This window comes from Anopheles merus, chromosome 2R (genome assembly GCF_017562075.2).
Source record: "Anopheles merus strain MAF chromosome 2R, AmerM5.1, whole genome shotgun sequence".
Taxonomy (NCBI): domain Eukaryota; kingdom Metazoa; phylum Arthropoda; class Insecta; order Diptera; family Culicidae; genus Anopheles; species Anopheles merus.
In genome coordinates, this window is record NC_054082.1 from 15,889,852 (window position 1) to 15,915,231 (window position 25,380).

Below are 25,380 nucleotides of genomic sequence, written 5' to 3' on the forward strand. Positions count from 1 at the left end.
TGAACACAAAAGGGCGCCGCCATCGTATAGCTAACTAGATCGTATTGTCGGGCGTACCGATTCCGACCGCCCGCTTCCACCGACCGTTTTCCGGTACTGGCACGTCACTAGGAATGCGAGCTCTGTTTGTACAAAGGAATGTGGCTTGAATGATGAAGAAAATTTGGATTTCAGCGCAAGAAATGTGCTGCTATGAGCGGTAGGTACAGCGCTGGCGGAGCTTCCGCTTCCGATTCTGTTCGTTTCGTTCACGACGTGCTGGAAGTGATTGGTGTGAGTGTTTGTGTGTGTTTTTTTTTTCGAACACGAAATTGCTGCTGTGCTGGGGGATTTGGACGTATCGAGTCTCCGAGCTATCGACAACCAGCTTGGATAGGAGAGCGACCGGTAATCAATGTTGCTCCCAGCGGTGAAGTAATGTGCACAAACATTGATTAGCACGTATTGGCGATGTTTGGAGAAATGATGCAGTAAAGGTTATGTTATGCAGGAAAATGAAGCGAACGAGTTCAAAGCGTAGAGAAGTATTCGCAATACATCCATAGTTATGTATATATGGCTCTAAAGAAAGGATAGCAAAATGTTTACTAATTTTGGTTTTGACTTATCGCGTTAACAAATTTGAATTGCACTCAACATGTTATAATTAACAAATGTTGTAAAATAACTTTAAATTGCAATCAAAATGGCATGTGAAAAATTTTCTTAAGCGTTTTGATTTAATTTGTATTTAAATACTATTTTCTATTCATATTTATATATTTTTTTTATCAACGCGTATCAACTCTAATTTGACCTACTGCCAAGTAGCTGCTTATAATTACCCACGGAAGCATAACTAGTCCTTCGTTTAGTTGAAATCGGTCTTATAAAGCCAGCTATTATTATTTAAATTTCCCAATAAACTCACCAATACAATAAATTTTTACAAATGGTACTAAATGGCATACAATCCGTGAGAGCTTTACAGGAACAGTCCACAGATAAACTGGCTGACCATATCTTTGCATACCTTTAGGCGTTTTAGCAAATGAAATCTTCAAACGGCGAAAACAGATTTAGTCCCGTTTTTAAAGCTAACAACAACGGACGCTCCCTTCACATCGGCAGCAAACAGATGGCTTAAGATTTCGCTGTCGAATGATTATACGTGCACCATGATAAGTGACCATTAATTGACTGCATTTTTCATTAGCCTCGTTCCAAACCCCGGGCAGCACCGACCGGCACCAAACGTAGCAGCGTCGCCCGCAAGCTCAGGGTGTTGCTGATCGTACTTTCAGCAACAAGTTCAGTCGCTCGCAAGCTAACCTCCCTTTTGCCCTTTAACATCCGACCTGCTTTGGAAACCTTGCCACACGACGGCGCCCCGAACGATCGAAGATGCGTTACATTAGGCAATGCCGAAGTGGTCGCAATTAGTTTCCGCTCGCACGGAAGCGTAAAAGGTGAACCTCCCGGGGGCAGGAGATCTGTCCGTTCGTCGGCGGCAGGCGACAGAGCTGCCTCGAAATGTAACACAAGGACGGGGAAAAAAGGAAGCACCGGAGACATAAATTACCGTCGTAAATTTTCCTCGGCTGTTCCGGGTGTCCGGGAATGTGCGACCGATGGTTACACGGAGGTGTGCGGAAACCTACGGCACCTCGATACAGCTGACATTGTGTGTGTGTGTCAGAGAGTGTATGTGTCTGAAATTAGAATCAATTTACCCCCTCCTTTTATCAGCGTTCGGCACCGGGAACTGGTGTAGGTGAGTGCGTATGGTGGAGAGTGAGTGTGAGTGTTTTATGTTATCGCTACAGCGCTACAAGTGAAGTGGAAGTAGTCATCGATGTCGGCTGTCGGAGTTGAAGTGCTTCGTTACTGGTGCCAATACACAATTACAATACACAGTCACGAAAGGATGCATTGTGTTGTCGCAAGTGGTTAACAACGGTGCGTACGTAGGCAACGCAAACACCTGTCCTATGTGCGCGGAAGCCTTTGCTCAGCACGCAGAATTTTGGTGGTGGCTTTATACGGCTGTACAAAACAACTTTTCAACCGCTTGGTGCGGAAACATGCAAACCACCATTTCATTCACAATCAGACAGAGAGTGGCGTGCTGCCGGGGGAAAAAAATCCCACAAAAGAATTACTCTGTAGCATTGTGCAAAGTTTAATGGTATTACCATAAAGCGAAGCACCCGTTACGGTACGGCTTGAAACTTTTGCCCGCCCAATGCCCGCCCCTAAACGGCGAATGCATAATGAGATTTGGTAAAATTCTAATAACTCTTCCAGCCGAAACGTTCCAATGCGCCTGGAAAGACTGGATCGAAATTCATTGAAACATAAGCTTCACCGTAGCCGATTACGTTCGTCAGTCGATCGATTGCGGAAAACTTTCGCGCAGAACTGTTTCGAGCCAATGTTTGACCAATCGGCATCCAGCGTGACTGATAATGAGGTTTAATTTATTCCAGCAATATTGTGTTTGCATATTGCTTTCACGTGGGGGCGTCTGTCGGTAAAGTTGGAAAATCCTACCATTTGTGCCATGGGTTGGGAAACGGTCGGCATAGAGAGCATTTTTTTTTTTTATCGGCAGCTTAACAAGTCAGCATGGTCCAGCTGGATGGAATGAAAAATTAATGCAACGGCGCTGCGAACAGCCGCACAATCACCAGGGCAGCCTCGAAAGCACTGACTGTCCGTTCACAATGGAACACAAATAATCTCCCTAAATGGTACCATTCAAACCGATGGCCACCAAAAATCGCTCTCCCTATCTCGGCAGCTTCGTAATCCGGCCCGAATCATGATTTTGTGGAGCGGATAATGGTGCGCTTAACGGTGGCGAAGGTCAGAGGTCTATAGTGCAAGCACTTCCGGATGAATACAGGCGTAAACATGAAAGGAAGCAACTTTACACATATTTTGGAAGGACATGGAGGACATTTTCTCGGGGAGGATGTTTGTCTCCCGCTGTGAACCGTTGGGTGCAGGACTCGAATCGAATGAAAGTCCATTTGCATGTGTCTGCCTTCGGAGGGTGTATTTAGGTGCGCGGTACGTACACGTTTAGCTAGGCAGTGAGGGAAGCACAGCGAGGACGGTAACGGTGCGAATGTTTTCGGTCACAAAGCTGGCACTAGCATCTGACAGACTACGGACACGCGAAATCCCTGTCACCGTAGTGACAGCTTCAACTGTAAACCGTGGCGCGCTTGGCTGGGCACAAAGTCCAGCAGCCCATTCGTGACGGTCGGCGTCAGTGCTCGTCAGCATCAGGCGATGTCCACGATCTGTTCGGTGGTCCAGTTCCAGTATAACTAATGGTATCAGCAGTAGCACCGCAAAAAAAGAAAATCCTCCATTCTCTCGCCGGTAGTTTGCCGAGCGAGCGCGCGGGTACTTAACCGTACAAATTCGAACGCGTGCATCATCGGAACGGGAACACGGAGGGGCTCGCAACGGGAAACGGATGGCGAACGGTTTGATAGTGGCACTACTCTCTACGCGAAGCAACCATGTTCACCGCTCGGAGGGGTGTTTCCATTTTGGGTGTTAGAAGGAGGTGCCAACCAGCGTTTGTTGACATGCGACAAGCGTACGAGAGTATATGATGGCACTGATGGTGCTGCTGCTGCTGCTGCTGCTGCGGATGATGATGATGATGAGAATGCCACCGGCTATTGCTGGTGTGATGTTTTGCACCGTGTCTAGTCAGAATGCTGACACGAAATGTGCTGTTCTGCTGACGTTTGCCGAATGTGTTGGCTGCTGTGAGCTACTGCTGCTGCTGCTGCCGCCAGAATCGATTGGTGTTGAGCGGTTTGAATATGTTAAGGAGTACTGAAACGCGAGAACGTACTTGCCGGGCACCGGGATGATGATACGGGAAATATATTTGGTAAATTAATGTTTCGCGCTGGTTGACACGGGGTTGGCTCGTGAATTGATAATGCACACGGCAGTGCAGTTGTACTCGTTGGGATTTGAATAGTGGTTTGCGGGCAATGTGATTGATGGGCTACAATGTTGCCGAGTATGATCAAGTAGCTTTTATTAGCTTCTCCGTGTGACACACACTGAGTGATGACTTTGGAGCTTTTGGAAAAGGGATTTCGAATGTGACGCGAAATAATAAAATATTAAGTGGTGCAGCTGAAATCAATCCTTAAATGAAAGCTTTGAATAATGAATTGAACAAAATTGCACTCATTGAAATTACACATAGATGGAAGCAAATTAAAAAAAAGAAATTGAAGGAACAATTTGCAATGCAAGTTGCAAACATTTAGGCGCTTTCAGTTTACAGTTCAGCTGGTGTGAATTAATACAGCAAATGAGAGTCTTTCCCTCAGGGTAATCAGGTACATAACGTATGCATTGTACTCTATTATAATAATTATAAACTATATAATTTATAATTATAAATTAATTATAATGATTAAATAATTATAAATTATAAAATCAATTTTAATGTTAGAAAACTAGATTGAAAAACCAGAAATACAACACAAATTAGGAATTATAACTTTTCCCAACCAGTCGATTACGATTGCATTACAAACTACTTATTGCATACCTTTAGGGGCTTTCCACACTCCTTGAGCTATTAGAAACTATGCACCGCCTAAAACTAGGCAACCGGTATGACTTCATTAGCTTGTTCAGACACTTAAAGTCGGTTGCTTAAAGCGCCAAGAAAATGAATATATGGCTCAAAAGCTAAAAAATGCAGTGATAAATTCTGATAAGTTCACTACTCCACAAAGTCAAACGAGTTCACCAAGAATTCAAGGAGTGATGGGGGAATAAATCAAACAGCTTTATTAAAGTTTATGCACGCCAATCTTTATCATGTCGTACTTCGTTTGACCGCCTAGCCAATGTAATTGGAAAACTCCGCTCAGAAATGCTGCGTGTTTGTCTTTCCAATCTTTACCGAACACTGTACCCATGAAGGTATTTACAAGAAACTGCCACCAAGCAAGCTCATCCAGCACATCATAAAGTCGACATTGGAAAGATGGGATGAGCAATAGAAGAAATGAAAAAAAAAAATCATCTTGACGCGCAGCGTACGATGCTGACGACGGTAGTTTTGTGAGTGTAAACTTTACAGGATGCGGGCAAAGGTTCATGGCTTTGCTCCATTATTAATTAGCTCCCATGGTACCCTGCGGGCGTACGGGAGTGGAGTTTTAAGGGAATGCAAAACCCATCCTATCATCCCCTTTCATGGTACCATACCCAAAGTCCGTTGCTCTAATTTTCATTCGCTTGCGTTCGGTGACTTCGTTTTGGTTATGAATTTTTTTGCTCTCTCCATTTGCTTTCTCCACTCCTGTCCTCTTTTTCTAGCCTGGGGGGAGAGGGAATTCTCGTGCGCGGAATTTCAATTCCATCCGCACCGGATTGGTTAATGAAGATATGAGGCATAGTGGTCGCGTGCTTGCCTGAAAGCTTGTGGGTGGGTGATGGTAGTGGATGCCCTCGGTGCTGCATAATTCCACCAATTAGAGGCACATTCATTTCACTTAGAAGCAGGGGATGTCGAGAAGCGGGTGCACTGTGATTAGTATTTATTAGCCCTAGAATTATTATTAGAATAGAATTAGAACAGTGGGGTGCTTTTGTTGTGCTTAATATTAAATCGAACACAATGACGTACAACCGTGGGGTTGTGTGTCTTCTAAACTTCAAACACACTTCAAATTGAGCATGTCCAGGAGTGCTCGAACGCACGACTGGGGAGAGTGGGAAAGTGTTGAATTGTTTTCCCTTCCCGACAAGAGGATTACGCTGTTTATTTCCCGAACGTGCGGGTGCGAACATGACGCGCGTTTACGGTGGCAGGCGAAGGATTAGGTGACACCGTTCACTACAAATCGAGAGCTTTGCGATCGCACACACACACACACACACACACACGCATACTGTAACCATAGCGATGGTGCTTTACGTCCTTTGACGCAAGTGGTTTTACACGTCAAGTGACAGAAGTGTGACGCTTGGCTGCGCATCGGCTTCGGTACAGAGGGAAACCCAGATGGAACATAAACATCTCGAGGAAAAGTGGGTGAGCTGGAATGTTAAGCAAAAACAACGTTCTCAGCTTACATACATTCGGTGCCTGGGAAGCAAGCAAGCATCAGTTTTGACGTAAATCGCCAAACGCTTTAATTAAAGTGGCTTTAAATGATTACTAAAACCATAATTATATTCTTTCTGCTTGTTTGTGCAAAACGCAACTAATTAAACGGCTTGCACCAGTGTTGCACACTGTGAGGTTCGTTAGCCTGCTGGTTGCATTGGTGCAATTTGGAGCTGTTGGTGTTTGTGAGCGTCTGCGTGTGCTACTGCACGAGGTCAGTCAAGTGGAGAGCAAATAAATGGAAACGGAAAATGTAATAAAATTGTAATTAAGCAAATCCCAAGGGAGAGGCGGCAGCATCGTTTGTACCCGGTCGGTGGAGGGTCCACCACGGGTTGCGAGTAAAAACACACACACACATCCACGCACCCAGTGGGACAGGAAGGTCTAAACCGGGCAAGGAGGTTGGTACGGCCGGACACATCGGTGTCGTCGTGTTTATGAAATGAGAAAAGTTTATCCGCTTTTTAATCCTCACAAGCTCGCCGCGCAGCGAGCAGGAAGGTCGACCCAGCCAGCCGGCCGGCCGGCCGGTTGGTCGGTCGTGATAATGATGAAGTGAACCCAATTTACGGCAAACGGTTCACTGTTTTTAGCTGAATGTTATGGTTTGCATGGTGGAGGATTTGCCCAGCCTGCTTGCCTTCCCGCCCAATGCGATGAGTGGCGTCAAGTGGAGCAAGCATAATGAGTGTTAATCATTGGAAGTTGTTAATTCCTAATGACGGCAATCAAACTGGACATGGGCCTAACCCCGGGGAGGAAAGTGCTCCTTTAATTGTGCGCGAGTTTATGGTTGTGCAAACTGTTGCAGCCAAGCCAAACCGACCTGGGGTGGGGGAAATAATTATTATTTTACATGAGCTATGTTTAAATATTAGGAAGCCAATAATTATCTGCCTTTAAACGGAACGTTGCACATCCTGTGGGCTGCTTCATGTGGCTACAGCACTCTAGTCGTGCGCATTATTTTGCGCAGGGCAAACCAAAAGTGCGCCAAAGAAAAATAGTTTTCCCTATCTCTACCAAAAACCCGCTGCTAATAGTGAGGGTGCACCACGCATTCACAATTGATTTATGGATGGAAATTGAGCAGAAAATAGCATGCCAAAGGTTCGCCGCGATTGTGCTCAAAGCGTGCAGGGGCGTTTGATGAATTCGCGGTTTGAGCATGGGATGTAAGGTTATGAGGAAAAATAAAGCAAAAAAAAATAAGAGCGAAAAATAGAGCCCTGCAGCTAGAGCGATACAGGACCACGATCCAGCCAAATTGATGCTATTAAATAAGTTGGAAATTCAATTTAATATTGTCTCGCGTACCCTTCGCGAAGAAGCACGCGCCACACAATGCCGCTGTGCTGCGGTTGAGGCGCCCACTGTTTCGCGGCATGCAAAGGTACGAGCATCGTGATGCACCCAGTACTACCCGCCGTACTGCACTGAACGGAAGCGAGCGAACGCTTAATTTCACTGTAGGCGCGTATGTACCGTGGCGATTGCGAGAGCGAGCGTGAAAAATCGACCCCGGTGGCCAATAGATTTGTTTGATGCAAGTCCAGGCGCGCGCATGCACGTGCGTGTGTGTGTGTTTGAATAGTAGTCCGGCCAACGCCATCACCCGCCATCGATAATTGAATTACTTTTCTATTATTTTGATTTGCATGCTGCTTCGCAGCGGTGCTAGTGCGGTGTGCACGGGCTTTGCACGCTTGGCAATTACGCGGGGAACGCGCGGTGGGCAGGATGCAGCATTGTTGTTTCGTTCGTTTATCATTGCAGGCGGGCGGCTTATCGCCCAGGCTGGCATGGCCGCTTTTTCAATCATCATTATTAATGGAAGGGTATTTTTAAATTTCCTATTTTGCGTTTTGCATTTATTATTGAAATGGGGGAGCATCAAACGGGAACTGCTGGAAATGGGCCCGATGTAGACAGTGTGCACGAGCTGTACACCAGTTTTGCACACATTTTTCACCCGGCGAAAGCTACTGACACAGTCAAAAGCATACATTTTATGTTATATTTTGAACAATGTCGTTTCATTTCAATATAATCCTCACCCAGTTACGTTTGCTGCGTTTTCATAAGCAACTTTAGTGTGTTGGTCGTTGTGGAAATCATAACCTGATTGATTATGGATTTTGATTTGAATGAATTCAATGGTTTTGGACATGGGTATTAATTATGAGCTCATTTGTATGATGTATGAATAAATTATTAATCCATTTGATCAAGATCAATGAAGCGGTTGCGGCATGTGAAATGAACTGCATTGTAATTAATTTACCAGTTGATGTTTAGTCTGCTCCCGAGCTGCTTGGTTCATACGTTCTGAAGATATGAACGTTACTCGAATATTCACAACACATGAATATAGAGGATTTTCATCAATTTTGTTGAACGTTTGCATAAAAAATGAGCTTTTTAAAGCTGGCTGTAGAAAAAAAAGAAAAACTAATATAGATATTTTCTTTTCATGGACATCTTTTGAAAGGTTATTTAAGCTTTTTTGCAAAAATAAATTTACTATTATGCGAGGTGCCTATCGTCTGTTATCCGGAATTTTAACCTTGGTGGACGAAGGGATGCGTGCAGGCATGTTTTGAAGATAAGATGTTTGTTTTGAAGATCTATCACGATTTTAACAGTTAACTGAAGAGGACAGTTTTCGCGACAAAATGGTTGTAGTAGAAGTTTTGCATCATGTTGCTCCAGAAAATTCCAGGTCCAGAAATGTTGGGGACGCAGCTGGGGGATGTTGGACCAGGATGTCGCGTACTAGGATGTCATCGTTTAGAATGGTCGAATTGAGTTTTGACGTCATTGCTTGCCGCTGCGAAGCCTTCTTGCCGTTTTCCAGCTACTATTTCACTGTTTGGCGGGTTGCATCGACCTCCCGGCCAAGCCAACGCAGCAATGTAGTCACTTCGCTACCTCTGTTTTCATTTTCAGCTTCCTTTGAAACCTGAAGTCGCTCAGGGTCGTCGCCAATTCGGTACCGGACCTTCTTTCGCTACTCTGAATGTTGTCTAATAGTGTCAATATGTTGTAGATACCAGAACAGGCTTATACGACGTCCATAAACTGACCCACGGATTCCGTTTTAGACGATACGGGATGCAGTTTTTTGATCGCGCACGCTTCTAAACATAGTTGCTTCTCTTTTTTGGCTCTCACGATAAGAATTCAACTGATAGAGGTGTAAAATTTTGTCCAGGAGCTCATAGATTACAATAATTGATAATGCGAAAGAAAGTTTGTAAAAACAACAACAGTTGAACCATTGAAAAACAAAGAATTAATGCCAACGTCAATAAGCGAATAATTTAAACTGATTTTTTAAATTTTGAGATGACTCCATTTTTTAACATCATTCGAAAATCATCAAACTCTTTCTCAATTTACTAATTTAAAACGTTCCCAACAAAATATTTTGCGTTTTACACTGCTTGTGAATACTAAAAACGCATTTGCATAATGCACCGCAGTGTATGCACCTTTCAATTAGCTTGCTCAACCAAGCGACTGCAGGTGTGTGTATGTACCTAGTGCATGCATATTCTTCGTAGTAAATCTTCGCTTAAATGTCAAACGTTACCATCATTTGGCATGCTTTATCACAGCGAAAACCCGAGACGGCACCAGGGGCACTGATTTGATCGCTCGGCAGCGTTATGACACAGCTACCGTTTCGTTTCGTTTCTCTTCGTCTTACTTTCCGCCTCCACCCGGGGGTGAATGGGGACGAAATAAAATATGTGCAACTGTCACGAGCAATCTCGATTAACATTTCACCGGGTGAGCGAAGCCCGCAGAGGACGAGCGATGAGTTAAGTGATATTGCGCGTGGCATTGAGCGTAAACAATTAGTCGCAACCCGGCGGGAGTGTTGCAAACAAGGTAAATGTGTCGTTTTTTTATGTAGATATGTTCTACAGCTTGAAATGAGTTAATGTGCAGCGGGTTTTTTGTGTCAATGTTGCAAAGACGAAACGAAGCAGTAAAAACGATGAAACCACTGAATTGCGTATTTGTGGAGCAAAATGTAATAATCGCTCCACACTGAAGGAAACAATTAGCTCCACAGTAATTGACCTGACCTCTCGTGTTATAAGCGCGCACACACTCACACACAACATACCCACAGGTACAGCGGGGTAAAGTGTCTGGGTGGGAAAACTGCACGGCAACACTCACCCAAAGCTCTCACCTCGCTGGGCACGTAATTAAACCGTCGTTATCGTTATCATCATTATGGCCCCCCACTAGTCCCATCTGTCCTAGTCGGCCGTCGCTATGCAATCGAAAGTTGCAGCAGCGACAGTTGCAAATGTGCTCAGCGCAATGGCAAACAGCACGATTAGGGTGCCGCGAGAACCGTACAGCGGCGGGAAAGTCACAGGCAAATGAAAAATCAATATTTTTAATAAACCTTTCTGCGCGCGCGAATGAAAAGCTTTCCATTCCGCTGCGTCCCAGGGCGCAGGCAAGCGGTGGGCGTAAAATCCACCCAAACAAACAGCCCAACCGCTCGTACCTCCCTTCCCCCATCCCTGCACAGCCCGATAAAGTCAACAAATTAAGAAAACTTTCGAAGCGAGATTGCTATTAAAAAGTTTTCACCTCAACTCTCAACTGCACCGTTTCACGCGTGTTATCGCGCGGTCTGCCATCGACGACGACCGGGCGGGTGGCTGATGATGATTCGTCAGAAAAAGGATGTCATCCCCGGCGAGCGCCCGGTGAGGTTAATTTATCAAAAGATCATTGCCGTCAGGGTGGGTGGGGGTACCAATCTCCTCCGACAAATCCACTGCCCGTACTGATCCACAGCGCACGGTGGTGCTGGAATTTGATTTAGGGTTTCACCGAGCGAGGAGGGCGTCTGGCGGGCTGCGGCCGCTGACGGGGTGACGAAACACGAAAATCACATTTAGCCCGTCAATATGACAAGAGAGGATGGCTTTATGATGGGGCGAATGTACATTTTTTTCTCTTTCGTCCCTCCACCTCCAATCCAAAGCCCCTCCCCTCTGTCGCTGTTTTTATCATTTCCTTGTTATCCTATCCTATTTAAGTATCGCCAAAGGGGTATTTTGGTGCTGCCGAAGGGCGAGAAGGCAAGGCACGGTCTGAAGTGGGCGAGAAAGCGTACGGACGGGGAAGCCTTTTTTTGAAAGCGATAACGAAGGCTAATGGCGACAAAACGCTGATACCCCGATGAAGCCCGATTTCCACTCCAACCACTCCACCACATCCCTTTGCTGCGGGTCCGTTCCGTGCCGTCGAGGTTGCCGAAGGTTCCATATAATATTTATTTGTCATCATAATCCGCAGCACTTTTCCAGCTCAGTGGGTGGCAAATGAACCACCTGTTCGCGTTCCTGAACTTTCCTGCCAGCTGCCTGTTTGGTGCGAGCTGTTTGCTTGTGAACGAAGAAGCTAGAGATGGAGAGCATCAGCCGGCCTCAACATTCCCCCGTGCCAACTCCACCACAGGGGGGGGGGGCGACAAAATGGCGCCCCAATTTTTTACTCCCGTGCTTTGCAGCACTCTTCCGCAGCGCTAGCTCTTCCCCATTGTACCTGCGATGGGGGCTCGACGGAAAATTGTGTACGGTGTGAAGTTTGGCGGAGGACTTCAACACTGCCGCTCCACAGCAACAAACGAGCGAAACGGTGGGTGAGCACTGTTGGCATCTGGGTGCTGAAAATTAAGAAGCTTTGATTTATTCGTTCACTTATGTGCTGCTCGATTTTTGCCACTGCCATTGTGGTCGGTCGCTTCGCAGCTGCGGACGGAAGTGGTGATAAACGATGGATAACAATTCGCAGGTAAATGGGTATCCATGTGAAGAAGTGCTTTCAAATGAATTGTGATTTACAAAACAAAGAAGATAGGCTTTTATTGAAATGACGCTTAACAAAATGTGTATTATCGAGAATAAAGCGTGCGATAAATGTTTGAAGGATGAGTAATTATCTTCCCTAAAATGAGGCCTACGGAAACATGGTTTATGAACCATGGCCCTGTTCGCGTGAATAAAACGTGCATTTTAGATTAGACAAATAAATTGTTATTGAGTGCTTGCTGACTTTTTCCCAAAAAATGTGATTTTAGGTAAAAATACTTAGATACTTAAATACTTAGAAAATACATAAGTGTAAAATAAAACATAAAAAAGGGTGAGAAACTTTTACAGAGTATCAGATTCGATTATTGTATTTTTTTTGGATAATGCATTCAATTGACAACAAAAAATACTTAAATAATCTGTCGAAATTAGAAAATCCAATTGACATCTGTCAAATTGTTACTACATTTCTCTCCTCAGTAGCTCCCTCTGGTAGCTCCCTCTGGTGGGAAACCCATCAGCTTATGCTACTTAAGCGTACACAACGTTCCTACTTTACCTATGCTTCTCTCCTTCTTTCGGTCCACTAAATCCGGCTCGGCACTAAATATTTCATGCACTGCCGAGCCGGAACTGGACATGTTCGACATCTTAAAGCTCTCTCTGTCTCTCTACTGATAGCGCTGTGCAAATTTGATCGACCGTGTAGGTGTATTTTTAGTCGGCTGTAAGCCGTCCCTTGTGTCGCTTTGGCAAAAGCAAATACATCAGCTTCGCCGGGGCGGGAAGAAAAACATGCTGAGCTCATCAAGCCATCACTCAGCGGGCATCTGTTTTGTGTAACAAATTGCACACACACACACACACACACACACACACACACACACACACACACACACACACACACACACACACACACACACACACACACACACACACACACACACACACACACACACACACACACACACACACCATGGTCGCTTAGCAGTAGATGCTGCCGCAATTTATTTTTCCTCGCAGGACAAGCAGGACCGTTATAGGCAAATTTAGCAGGAATTCGTTTTAGTGCGATGTAAATGGTGGTAGGAGGAGGTGTGAAAATGTTGTTTTTTTAGTATTACACACAGCCACACACCAACGATCGGCTGGCATTTGGAAATCATTTGATCTATGAGCGCTGCACTCTGCTCTCGGGTTCCCGCGCCGAAAGCCTCGATATCTCAAATGACAAACATTTAGCGCGCAAACGGAGGGCCTTTAATTAAACGTGTTTGGGTAGCGTGTTTAATTTTATCAGTACCATGGCAACCGCTGGTAAGTGGCGAAGCCAGGAAAGAAGAAACCGTTCACTGTTTGACAGGCGCACAGCATTGGTGCGCAGATGGGCAAAACGGGACCGTGATTAGAGTGTGTACGGAAATCAAAATGTAATCGGAACAGCTACTGGGTGGAATGATTCGAACGAAACATGTTGTGTGTTTCTTTTAATGAATTCATTTTATGTAACACTTTTAAAACGAAAACAGCTCTGCTATCGAAATGCCTTGGTCGGAGAAGGAGAATCGCTTTTTTTGATCCTCACTACAAACACAAACGGCAAACATCACAACTAGCGGCGCGGGTTAAAAAATGAAAGTAAAACGACCGGATAAAAGTATTTCAATCCATACGGCACGAGTCTTCTGGCTCGACTTATTGCGTACGGCACACGGAGAACGAATGCGAAGCAACCCCTTTGAGTTCCGGTGTGCTCCAGACTTCTCCGGCAACTTCTGCGTTTTTTGTCGGGCCCGATTGCCGTTTGCGGAATCACACAGATCGGTGATTGCCGGAGAGATTTTGATAGCCGAAATTGAATAAGTTTAATATGAAAAGTTTCCACTCGCTCGGTCCCGACCCATCCATCGTGAATCTCGCTCGTACGGTACATGAAGTACTTTGCCGTTTTGTGGCAAGGTATTTGTGCCAACATTGACGGAATAAATTGCTGCATTTGTTTGTACTCATAACAAAATGGAACTATGGCAGGATAAAGTAAGGCAAAACAGGAAAACCTAAAGAGCTAAACTAACGCTACGCCACCATGCTAATGTGTCGTGAGCGTATTGTGTTTTACTTCCAATTGAATTGTTTCATTGGCTTCGAAATTGTTTCATTGCCCAGTTGCAGCAGCTTCAAACCGCATCCGGGTGTGTAGCGTGCAGAGAGAGAGAGAGCGAGCTAAAGAGTGCACATTAAACAGCTTTGCGCTTACTAAAGCTAATTGAAAACTTGCCAATGCAAGTGGCATGTTCTGGGGCTGACTTTGTTGCTCTTTTGCCTTCCCTGCTTACTCTCTGCCGATCCGGCTCGTGCAGTTGCAGAATTCCCGTACAGCTCGACGGTGGTTAGCATGCTAATGCAAAAGTTACACTAATTAAACCCTCTTTTCAGTGCGGCCAAGTCAACAATCCGATTTCTTTGTATCGTACGAAAGTGTAGAGTTTCGCACGGGAGCCGCCAAAGGTGAACGGGTGGGCAGGGTCAGTGCTGGTTCCGTTGCTTGACCGGAACCATTTCCAGCAGCAAAAGTAAGCTTCGTTGTAAAGGATTTAGTCACTTTATCGTGTATGGTAAAGTTGCAAGACCGAAGGGGACCGGAGGAACCGGTTCCCTTCTGTTGCCGATTGGAGTTTTTGAATCGATCCGTTTAATCCTTTTCGCAGTGGAAGCGCACACTATCTGTGTTTAACACCTGCCAAAGCTTCTGCCGGTTCAAATGCAGGGCAGGAGAGAATATAACAGTATAACAGTGCAGAGCTCTAACCAGTTACAGCCTGAAAGCCATTCTATCATTTCACCTCCCGACAGACAGAGGAACCCAAAACGAATGTCCCAAAGTGTAGACGGGTGCTTTGTGTTCTACCCGGTCGGTCCGTGAAGCATACACACTGCCAATCTGAAAACATTAATCCCTCCTCACACACAGTAGCTGTGCCTGCATTTGCTTTGTATCCGCCGTGTGTCTCTCCAATGCTGTATCCAACTCTCCGGTGGCTTCCCGAACGTGACGTGACTGCATTTCAATTTTACGTCCACACATATTGAGTACCTGGAATTGGCAAACCGTCACTCAATGCTAGAAACTCGCTGTCAGAAACGGTCACAATACCATCGGTACAAGTGTTACTGAGAGCAAGCATTTTGCAATGCAATGGCCATCGTGGTACCGTACTGTGGGTCCATTTTTGATTATTTTCTTTTCTTGAAATGTTAAGCCAACGTGTTTGCTGGGCAGACCCGTGCCCCAGATGGATGGACGGATCATCGGATTATGGTAATACATGGAATGCACTTAGCCGCTTCGGCTGCTGAACGGAGCTGCTTCTTACGGTGGAGCTGACACGCTGACAGGGGTAGTTGGTACTAGGAATCGGTGATGTTAACATAATTACCCGCTGCTTTTATGTGGACTGTAATGGATGTGGACCACCGATTCGTGGTAGTGTGTTGCATCGCAATGAGTCGCAATCCCATTTTTCAATCGCATAAGTAGTTCCCACTAAAAGCTTACTCACCAGCTCCTGCTCTCTACTAACTGGCGTCTCATTAGACTACTCACCACCATGGGCATCGTCGCAAACCTCGTAACTGACCGTCGGTGGTAGTTTTTTTACAACGAAAAAAGAGCAGAAAAATCTAAATTAAATCCCAACTTTAGCGTCGGGCATCCGCCTCGATCGGTCAGGGTTCGGTAATTAGTTCCGGGTTTAGCCACACATCCCCAATACCCTTGGTGGCTGACAACAAGTCCAAACTTTTGCTAAATGCTATTAACACTTGATGCCACAACTGTCCCTCCTTCATTCCTTCAACACACACACAAACAAGTCTCAAAAGTCTATTAAAAGGGGACGAACGGTGCCAAACGCTCGCCTTTGCATGCATCGGTTCATCCAACCGGAATGACTTATCTCTCCTTCGAAGAGGCGCCTCTCGTAGTTTTGGGATGGATTTCAACACCAAGACGGAACGGATCCTAATTGAGTGGGGAATCGTCTTAAGATATGGTCCCTGCCAGACACACGGATAGTATACGCTACACACGCGCACACGCAATTAAAATCTTTCACGGGTGGGTTGGCGGACGAGTGACGCCCGTAGCTTCCGAGTGGAGAAGGGAAAACTATTTCCTTCGCTTTGCAAAGATACCAACCTGATATGCTGTTAGATTGTTGCTCGTATCTTTCGCTCGCTTTGGGGACAGAGCCCGACAGACACTGGGCAGTGGAGAATGCTTAGATTGGCATAATTTATCGCCGTCGTTCCGTTTGTCTTCGGGCTGTGTGTATTGTGAGCTTTTGTGATTTGTTGGACGTTCCTGAAGGCTTTAGGATTTCGGTCGCGCTTGTTTCGCGCGCCTGGACGGGACGAATTTGTGGACAGGAAGGATTCAAAATAAGCTCCGAAGGAACGGAATGCGTTACCATTCTCGAAGGAAAAGCGCTAGGGAAAGGTATCGCAATTTATCTTCGTTTTTATCGGCTCTTCGGTAAGTTAAACAATGGCGCGGCCAACAGCATCAGCAGATGAAGTGAGCGGGAATTGATTCTGTCATTTCACGTCAACATCTCGCTAACGACGAACACGTTGCGGCACCACGTTCCGACACCGGAATCGGGATCGGGTTGAATACATTACACGCTCCCTCGGCCGGGCTCGGCCGGTGACATCTTCCCGGTGCCCGGATGTGTATTGACATCCAAGAGAAAATGGCGAGAAAGCGACCGCGCGCCTGTGTGTTCATGTGTTGTGCCACGTTAGTAACGACACCGAACGTCATCAATCGTTTCATGATGACATGTTTAAATCAATCCGGTGAGGAAAATAATAATAATGTTGTTTGCATGCGGTAAACAGTAATTTATGTCATTACTCACCATTAGTTGGTTGCCGCCACGGGTTTTAAAGGGAACGGAACCAACCGAAAGCGGAAACGGAGTCCCGGGAGCTCCTGCCCGCTGGAGAAACATATGTCGTGTGAAGCCGGTTGCCGTTCCCAGTTAGCAAGCTTCAGATGTGTGCGCTCGTTCGGTTCAAAAATTCGGGAAGTGGTGAAGCGGTTGTTTGGGCAGCCCGGCTGTGCCTGTCTGTCGGCTTGAATTATTTATTTGGTGATTGTAAAACTTTGTGCGTGTGGGGGCGTTGTAAAACCCACCTTCACTGTGGTTTGTGGGAAGCTTCCCGTACAGGGAGGGTTGTAAATTATGTGTTAAAGATAGCGAGCGCCACAGTGTCGAGATGTTTTGCTTGAGAACTTTCAAGAAACAAATTATATAATTTGGAAGAAAGAGAGAGCGAGAGAGAGAGAGAGAGAAGGAGATAGTTCAATCAACATGAATGCTTTTTAATATGTTTTTTAGATAGTTGGACGGTATTATGTCGTTGAACAATCTCATTTTCTTAATCTTCCTTTAGAAACATTTTATTTTGAATCAAAACGTGTTTTTTCTTTCTTATTATTGGAGCACAATTTCAAGATTTTCCCAAAAAAACTAACACACTTTAGTGTGTTTCTCAACCCTGCTCCACTTTGGCTAGAGCACGCTTTACTCCTTGCCCTTTGCTTTATGTGACATTTTATTTACTACACGCTGTACGGAAATTAATCGCCCAGCTTAGGGGCAACATTTTCCTACCGGGACCTTCCGGGATAGACAAACGTGCCCGGAAGGCAGGAACTGTAGGGAAGATTCATCCCGTCCCCCTTCTTCCCTCAATCAATCTCAACCCCTTGTATGGCAGACGGCGAAGATGAACTTTATGTCGGAACGGATTCTTCCACCCCAGCGGGGTTTGTGGCGCGTGGTCGACTTTGGAATGCCACTGCGTTGACTGTGTATCACTTTGTGTTGCGTCTCTTGTGAACGTACTGAAGAATTGCAAGAGCGGTTGAAAGAAGGGATGAAAACGAACCCTTTCTTCTACAAAAAAGGGAAATGAATGTTTGGGACGAAAAAGCAAAACAAAGAGACGGAAGTGGTCAATCGATTTCGTGCACGGCAAGATAAAGTGTGCTGCTGGGCGAGGGAGCCTGTGCTTTTAATTCTTGCTTAATTGAATTTGCGAACGGTGAATGCTTGCGTAAGGGGTTTTCGGTTTTCTTTGCTTCGGGCGGAATGTTGGGCAAAAAAAAAAAAATGAAGCCAAGGAACCATATAGACCAGCCGTAGTTTCGGACGTCTTTTGATAACAAGGAAAAAAAAATGTATTCTACCATTTGCGAGATTGATTAGAAATGATTTAATAACACTTTAAAATGATTCATTTCATGACTGTTTTCCACAGAACCAATTTAAAAGCTTAAACCCATGGATGCTTTTTCCAGCAATTTCACAACCACAGCGCTTTGCATACATTCACTTCCGCCTGAAATGTGGCGGGCATAATTACAATCGTCAAATTAGTACAGATTTTCATTGCGGTCGCTCAAATGGGGCCCACCTTTCTGCCCTCCCTTAGGTAACGCATAAACAAATGCGCAACCACACCGTACACTGCAACATGACTGCAAAGCTTAAACCCCTTTAAACGCAACCAACACAGTGCGCTTCGGTGCACAATTCTGAATTACACCGACACCCGGTTCGGTGCCACTGATAACACTGGGACGTGATGGGCGTTGGGGGTTGGGTGCAATTTTGCTACCAACAAGGGGGGAGGTGGTTTGAGTTTGGCGTTTCGTCTATAACATTTCAATTACACCGTAATAAAGTTCTTTTCCACCCTTTTCGTGCACCATCCATCCATCCGCTGGCCGGTTAATTTATCTCCAGGGGATTGGAGCTGTGCAAAAGTCCCGTAACCTGGATAATCCCTGCCCTGAACGTCCTCCCCGTCCTCGTCGTGTGCATCCGAGTGTGCTGTAATTGCAACCTGCAACACGTAGTTGGCGCGGGTCGGTATCACCCTGGCAACCACACCGGCCCCTAGTCTGTGCTCGCAATGCTCGCCGGAGAAGCGAGCTTGCGAGCTACGGTGCATGTCGGGCAACGGCAACCTCACGCCAACCATCAATATATGACACCGACGTGTTTAGCAACTTTGACTTGCCTGTGCATCTGTATCGTCCCAGTATGGTTGCGGGATGCGTTTGCCCGTTGTGAAGGGGGGTTTCCGAAAAACAGTACAACATGTAGCTACGCACGCACACGCAGTGCTGCAGTAAAGGATGCTCGATCGTGCTACAGTTGTATCATGCGCGGAAGCAGCAGCACAGCTCAAGTGCGGGTAGATTGAGTGTGTATCCGTAGCTAAGAATGGAAACGGGTGCCGGATGGTGGGTGAAAGGCAGGAACCATAATTGTTTGCAATTGGAAAGAGCAGTTCAGCACGGCACGGCAATTGCAAGAACGATAACGCTGCAACTTTAAAATTGAAATTGGCATTTCGCTCGAGGTGTTTTTTTTTGCCGCACGTTGTAATACACGTTTGCAATACTTTGCTCATCAGCCGTGGGGGAAAAAATGGTTTGTTTTTGAAAAGATACAATTAGAAGTTTGATTACATGTCTCAAAGCACCATTCATTATTGACCGGCATATAAAAACGGGAAAAAAGCGCCCTTAGTTTAGGGCGAGCATACTCGTATATGTGGCGCCATCTATGCAATGATAGCTGTACTACATTGTAAAGTGTGCGTTTTTAAACTCATTTAAAAGTTTAAAAGCCGGGGTACATTGCCCGTACTCGCTAGTGTAATTTCGATTTTCACTAGCGCATCTGACGGCGGTTGATTGGAGCATTTTGCAAAACAACATATTAGCCGTTCCAGAAAATATGTTATTTTTGAATGTGTTGTACCTAATTCGGATGAGAAAAGTTTTATCAAAGGTAGCTGCACATGTCTTGTACGCATTGCATCCATTTTCATGACAAAAAACGATGGAAAAACTACCTAATTTTGAGATTCGGCATGACCATTTCCTCGATGACAAAAAAAAAGCTTCCACCAGCCGCCACCAGATGCGCTAGTAAAAATCGAAATTACACTAGCGAGTACGGACAGTGTCCCCCGGCCTTAATACAAATTGAAACAATCCAGCAAACGGGTTTGAGTAAACAAAAACGTATAAAATCCAGTGTTATTTCTTAACAGTTCCAAAACAGGAAAAATTATCATTTAAACGAGATTTGAATTTTTCCTCCAACAGTCCACCACGAAGTTAAAAAAGAACACTAGAATAAATTCGTCCAGACGTGCAGATCAAGCGATAAGAAAAGATGCAAAAATGAAGCCATTTGTTGTGTCTGCTTTTTCATTTCCCATTTTCTCAGCAGCCAGCAATATCTGTGCTGTGCGTTGTTTTCCATCTGCAAAGTTGTTGTGCCTTTGTTGTTGTTGTTGTTGCTGCTGTCTGGCGTTTGTTCTATGCGGTACAATTAAAGGACACAATCAGACAAAAAAGCGCCAGGTAGCAACGGAAGTGAGCGTTTTACCTTCCCAGCGATGAGGCATTACGCGAACGTCTGGTAAAAATAGAGCAAAAATGTACCGTGAACTTTGAAGGTGTTGTAAAATATGATTCTATGCAGTGCATTTTGCTGTTGCTGGTTGAATATTATTCTACGAAAGAACGTTCCACCGTTCGTCAACATAAAACGCTCCACTATTATAATGGGGCAGAGCCGTTCCGAAGGAGCCGTGCCTGCCGAAGAGAGAGAGAGAGAGAGAGCGCCGTATCTCATCGTCCCGTTTCACCGTGAATCCGTTGCCGCTTCCTTTACAAAACGAATAGAAAAATGTATTCCTGCCCATTAATCTCTGTTACGTGACGTTTTTCCTTTTCAGACTGAAATTATGTTCGACTACCAGGGGATCAGTTGACACTGTTTGAGCAACTTACGAAGCACGCACGGCACTAGGTAAAGGTGAGTACAGCGCCAGGCTTCGGTCCGGTTTTCTCGCTTCCTTTTTTTTCAGGTTGTTTCTCTTCTGCCCTCTCTCTTTACCGTGCATTAAAGGAGGCTTTCGTCGCCCCCTTAAGGTGAGCCTCGAACCTGTCCTGTCAGCGGTTTGTGCCACACTTTGTGCCCGTCCCAGAGCTCGTTTATTTTAACTCCCCTGGCCGTAGACAATTGAATTTCTACAGCTTGGGGAAACTGTATCCGCGTCCAAAAGGGTGCTGCGTGTGTGGCTGTTAGTGTTTTTTCGGGCCTGGTTCGGTGACCGTGTGCTTGTTAAATTATACATGGAGTAGATTAAAGAAGGAATGACACTGATGGGAAAGTGTGAAAATGTGGACAAATTGGAGCGAGACAGAGATGAAACACAACAACGTACCGCACCAAGGGCCAAGCACACACACACTAAAATGAGCGTCTGAAATGGGTGAGATGAAAAGGGTGATGCTTTATGCCCTGCGATAACATCAAACAGGGAATGACTGTTTTCTCGCGGCAGCCAGCATCGCTGCAAGCAAGGAAAGCTGCGCAATAAGAGCGAAAAACTTCAATCCCTCGCTTTTAATTGATATTCGGTGCCGTGGCAGAATGTATTTTGCATGTTTTTTTTCTTCTATTTGCCGCTGCTGCAAAGGGTGGCGTTGATTGCTGTACATTTGATACCGATACAGCCCCGGTACGCAGCTTATTACGGGACGCTGTTGATGATGATGGGAAAGTTTTCTCTCTCCCTATCTCCGCATACAAGTTTCGCAATTGCATTCCAAGAATGCATGTGCGAAATTGTATGCTTCGGTCGGTGGTGCAGCTGCAAGTTCGAGAACTTATGCCCGAGCGTACACAACATTTCCATCGCATCGGTGCATTTCCCAAGGCGAGTCTCGGCGGAGACTCGACGGATGCAAAAGCGCATTTCATCCTTCGAGAGTGGGAAAAGAGGGAGAATGTTGGAAGAAATAAACGACAGCCCGTGCTGCTTACCCGTAAACACCTGTCATTCACCGTCACGCTGACACAAGGGCTCGCACACCCAGGCAGCGAATGGAATATTAGTTCGGGGAAAATGCCGTGTGGCGCGCATTGAAACTGTTTCAAGCGATGGGAAAACATCGTACCACTCGCACCGGTACCATTCATAACGTACCCGTGCAGCACCAGCACCGGAATAGAGTAAGAAGTTTCAACCATGACGAGTTATGTGTGTGTGTGTTTGTGAGTCTGTTCCAATCTTGTCCCGTAATGGAAGGAGAATTCTTTTGAAGCTTATCGACGTACTTTACAACAACAACAGCAAAAAAACCATGCTTGTCTACTGCCGCGCTTGTGGTACGGGAGCGTGTTGTGCGAATTTAAAAGCATCGAATGCATGAAGCGGCTGCCCGGCGATCGTGTTTTTGCAGGGCAACGCAACTTCTCCTTTCGCTTGACGGGTAAAGGCACAACGAGTGTTGATGTTTTCGCCAAATTCGCCCAGTTTCCTGGAAAGGATTAACAGTTTTTTTTTATTTTCTTTTCTTCCGCTGTTATTGTATTATGGTTAAAACAGCGTAATAGCTCTCGACCTCCGCTGGTGGTGTAGGGTGTTTGAAGTGTCTGTTAGGGGTTTGGATTTACGATAAGAGCGAGCTTGTGTGGGGCGAACGTGGCGCGGAAGCGAGGGAACGAACGAGGCGCTGTGATTGAAGAGTTGACGAAGTCACCTGCTGCTAGTGATTTATTAAAATGGTTAGCGGAGAATTTTGAAGCATTGTGTTTGCATGTAAACCTTGTTGAGTATGCTCATGTGGTGCTTTTTTAATTATTTGTTGGCACTTTTGTGCAAGCAACTCATAGGTTTTTTACGTACAATTTCTTTGGAAACCCTTTTAAAGCTGTTCTGTTCGGTCTCGACAAATACCAAAGGTCCTTCGAGCAGGATCCTTCGGGCGGACGGGACCCTAAACGGTGCAGTTGCCGCTTTCGGCAATTTGTTACATAAAACATTTTAATTTTTCCTTTAAATGTTAACTTTTTACCACTGTTTGGAGTATTCTAACATGTCAGCACAGTGTTTTCACATGATAAACATAATACATGAAATATTGTCATTACCAACACAAACAGTTGTTTTGCTTTAGTAGTATGTAATGCTTTTATGTGTTGATATGTTTTTATTATTGTATGTTACCCACAATGTGTTGCAAATACATGCCAATAAATCATAATACCGAATCTTAATTATGAGAGAAAGGATCAATACATTGTAAGACGATTCGAAAAATTCGAACCACAATTTTAACAATATTAAAAAAAATCATGTACAGTGGTTAATCGCCGTTTATCCGGGCTCCTTTTATCCGGTTGTCCGTTTATCCGTGCTGTTGAAAAATGACAGTTCAATACATAGATGACATTGCGTGCTGAAGAGGATATTTGAAATAACGTTTACCAGAGCATTTTGTAATAACAAAATACGCTATAATTCATGGCACATTTCAAATGTTCTAATTGGAAAAACATGAAGTTTATAAAACTGGATAGGTTTTACCAAAACATAATATTAATTTCAAAAACAAACCAGGATTTTGTTATAAAATAAATACATTGACTAATTATCCGTGTTATTCGACCACCCGTGCGAGGTCGAGTCCCGAAGAGCCCGGATAATCGGCGCTTCACTGTAGCTGTATTTTGTTATTGTTAGGAAATACAAAGGGAAGTTTACGATCACAAAAAGCCTACCATCAGGCGTTTTTAAACTCTCCTTCTATTCACTTCATTCAAAACTGATGCCTTTGTATGAATTATTATTATAAAAGCATTGTTAAAGAGAAAGGTAAAACAGCTGTTCCTGCTTCCAAATCCGAAATTATGCTCAATTGATTTTCAATGATGCTTGCAATCCTATTGAACATCGACAAGCGTGCTGCTCACGTAATCCCATCCCAAGCGCGACAGCTTTATTCACACCAAACCACAAGTGCATACACTCTCACTCACTCACACACATTCGTGTGTGCAATGCAATTCGTGGGAAATTGAGGAAGGTGGTGTAAAATGCTATCAAACTGCACTCGATTGCATTCCGGCAGCGGGTTCGCTATCGGTTGCGCTTTCAGCGATTCAGCTCGCGTTTGGTGCCGATCATCGATTACCATTTTTACGAGCTGCACGAGACGTTACAGTAACAGCGTTCCCGTGTGCCCGTGGATAGCTTCCGTGTTGACCTGGGCCGAAGGGTGTTGAGAGGCGAAGAAGCAACGCAAAGGGGCGGCGAACTGGTTCTGGGACTAGCGACGGAAGGTCGTAAAACTTTCCCATTACCGACAATTAGTGTTACATCCGGGTGTTTTAGTGCGATGGTTTGTAGCCGATGGTATGGTGCTTTTCTTTTGAAAAAAAAAAATATATATATATATATTTCTCGATCCAAAAGGAAGAGGTTTTCCGGCTCCCCTGGAGGATGGAGTGCCAAGTGCATTAAGCAAACTGTATAACAGGGCGGGAAAATGCACCCGTTGATAGATTTATGTAGCAATGCGATGACGTGCGATACGGCAGTATTCGGGCAAGGCAGTACCATCCAACAGGTTTTTGCCCGAACTTATTGGATCAAGTTTTTCCACCTCTTGTGGAGTGCGGTTTCCTTCCGCAACGGTGCTCGAACGCGTTGTTTCCCATTTCCGAAGCGCATAATGTGTTTGCTACCGTGCAAGGTAGAGAGGCAAAGGAAGAATAAGCACAGCGGAAAGGGAAGGAAAGGCGTATCGCTGCCGGTGACTGCTAGGAAAGAATGGCGCGGGCACAGCCGGTTTTCTGCGGGCCCCAGTGATGGGTGAAATGAACTATTTTTCACGCCGAAAGAAAAGATACACTCTTCCTCCGTTTCCACAAAAAATAAAATGCACCCGGCAGGTGGCTTTCCCGTAGCGAAGCGTACCTGCTGGTAGCTGAATGCTTTTGTACCGTTTACGACTCCATGCATCCCCCCCCTCCCTCCCTCTTACTACCTTATCATAAAAATCATACCGAGCCGGTAGATGGTTCGCTTTCCCCTCAGCACGTCGGTCGTGTACATCTCGAGCGTTGATGAAAAATGCTGCAAGGGATCAACTGGCTTTTAGTTTCATATCCTTTTTCACCCACCGAGACCGTAGTACAGGTAGAAGATGCCATCGACAAAGCAAAGGAGTGCACCAGGAACGTTCTAAAGTGTGTATCATCGTCGCTTGCCGGCGAATGTTTCTTGCCATCGCTCAATAGGTTCCTTTTTTTTCGTCGACACCGTGACGGCCGTTTCTTGTACTTTATAGAAAGTTCGTTGCTCCATTCTTGGCGGTGCGTTTTCTTTGCAGCATACCGCCATCAACGAACCATAGAAAACCGTAGAAGTGGTGGGATAGGAAGTGTTGAAAGTTTTGCATTGCACTTTTCTTTCACCATCCACTACGGC

The 25,380-nt window shown here is 45.3% G+C and overlaps 1 protein-coding gene across 6 annotated transcripts in view; it reads left to right on the plus strand.

Annotated features, from left to right (window-relative positions):
• The window catches only part of LOC121603398 (voltage-dependent calcium channel type A subunit alpha-1-like), an 83,891-nt gene that overhangs the window by 8,789 nt on the left and 49,722 nt on the right, over positions 1–25,380 (plus strand). For all 6 annotated transcript variants that reach the window (XM_041932047.1, XM_041932040.1, XM_041932039.1 and 3 more), the window contains exon 2: positions 20,836–20,915. The gene's annotated coding sequence lies outside the window, so the exon portion shown is untranslated. The remainder of the gene's footprint in view (positions 1–20,835; positions 20,916–25,380) is intronic.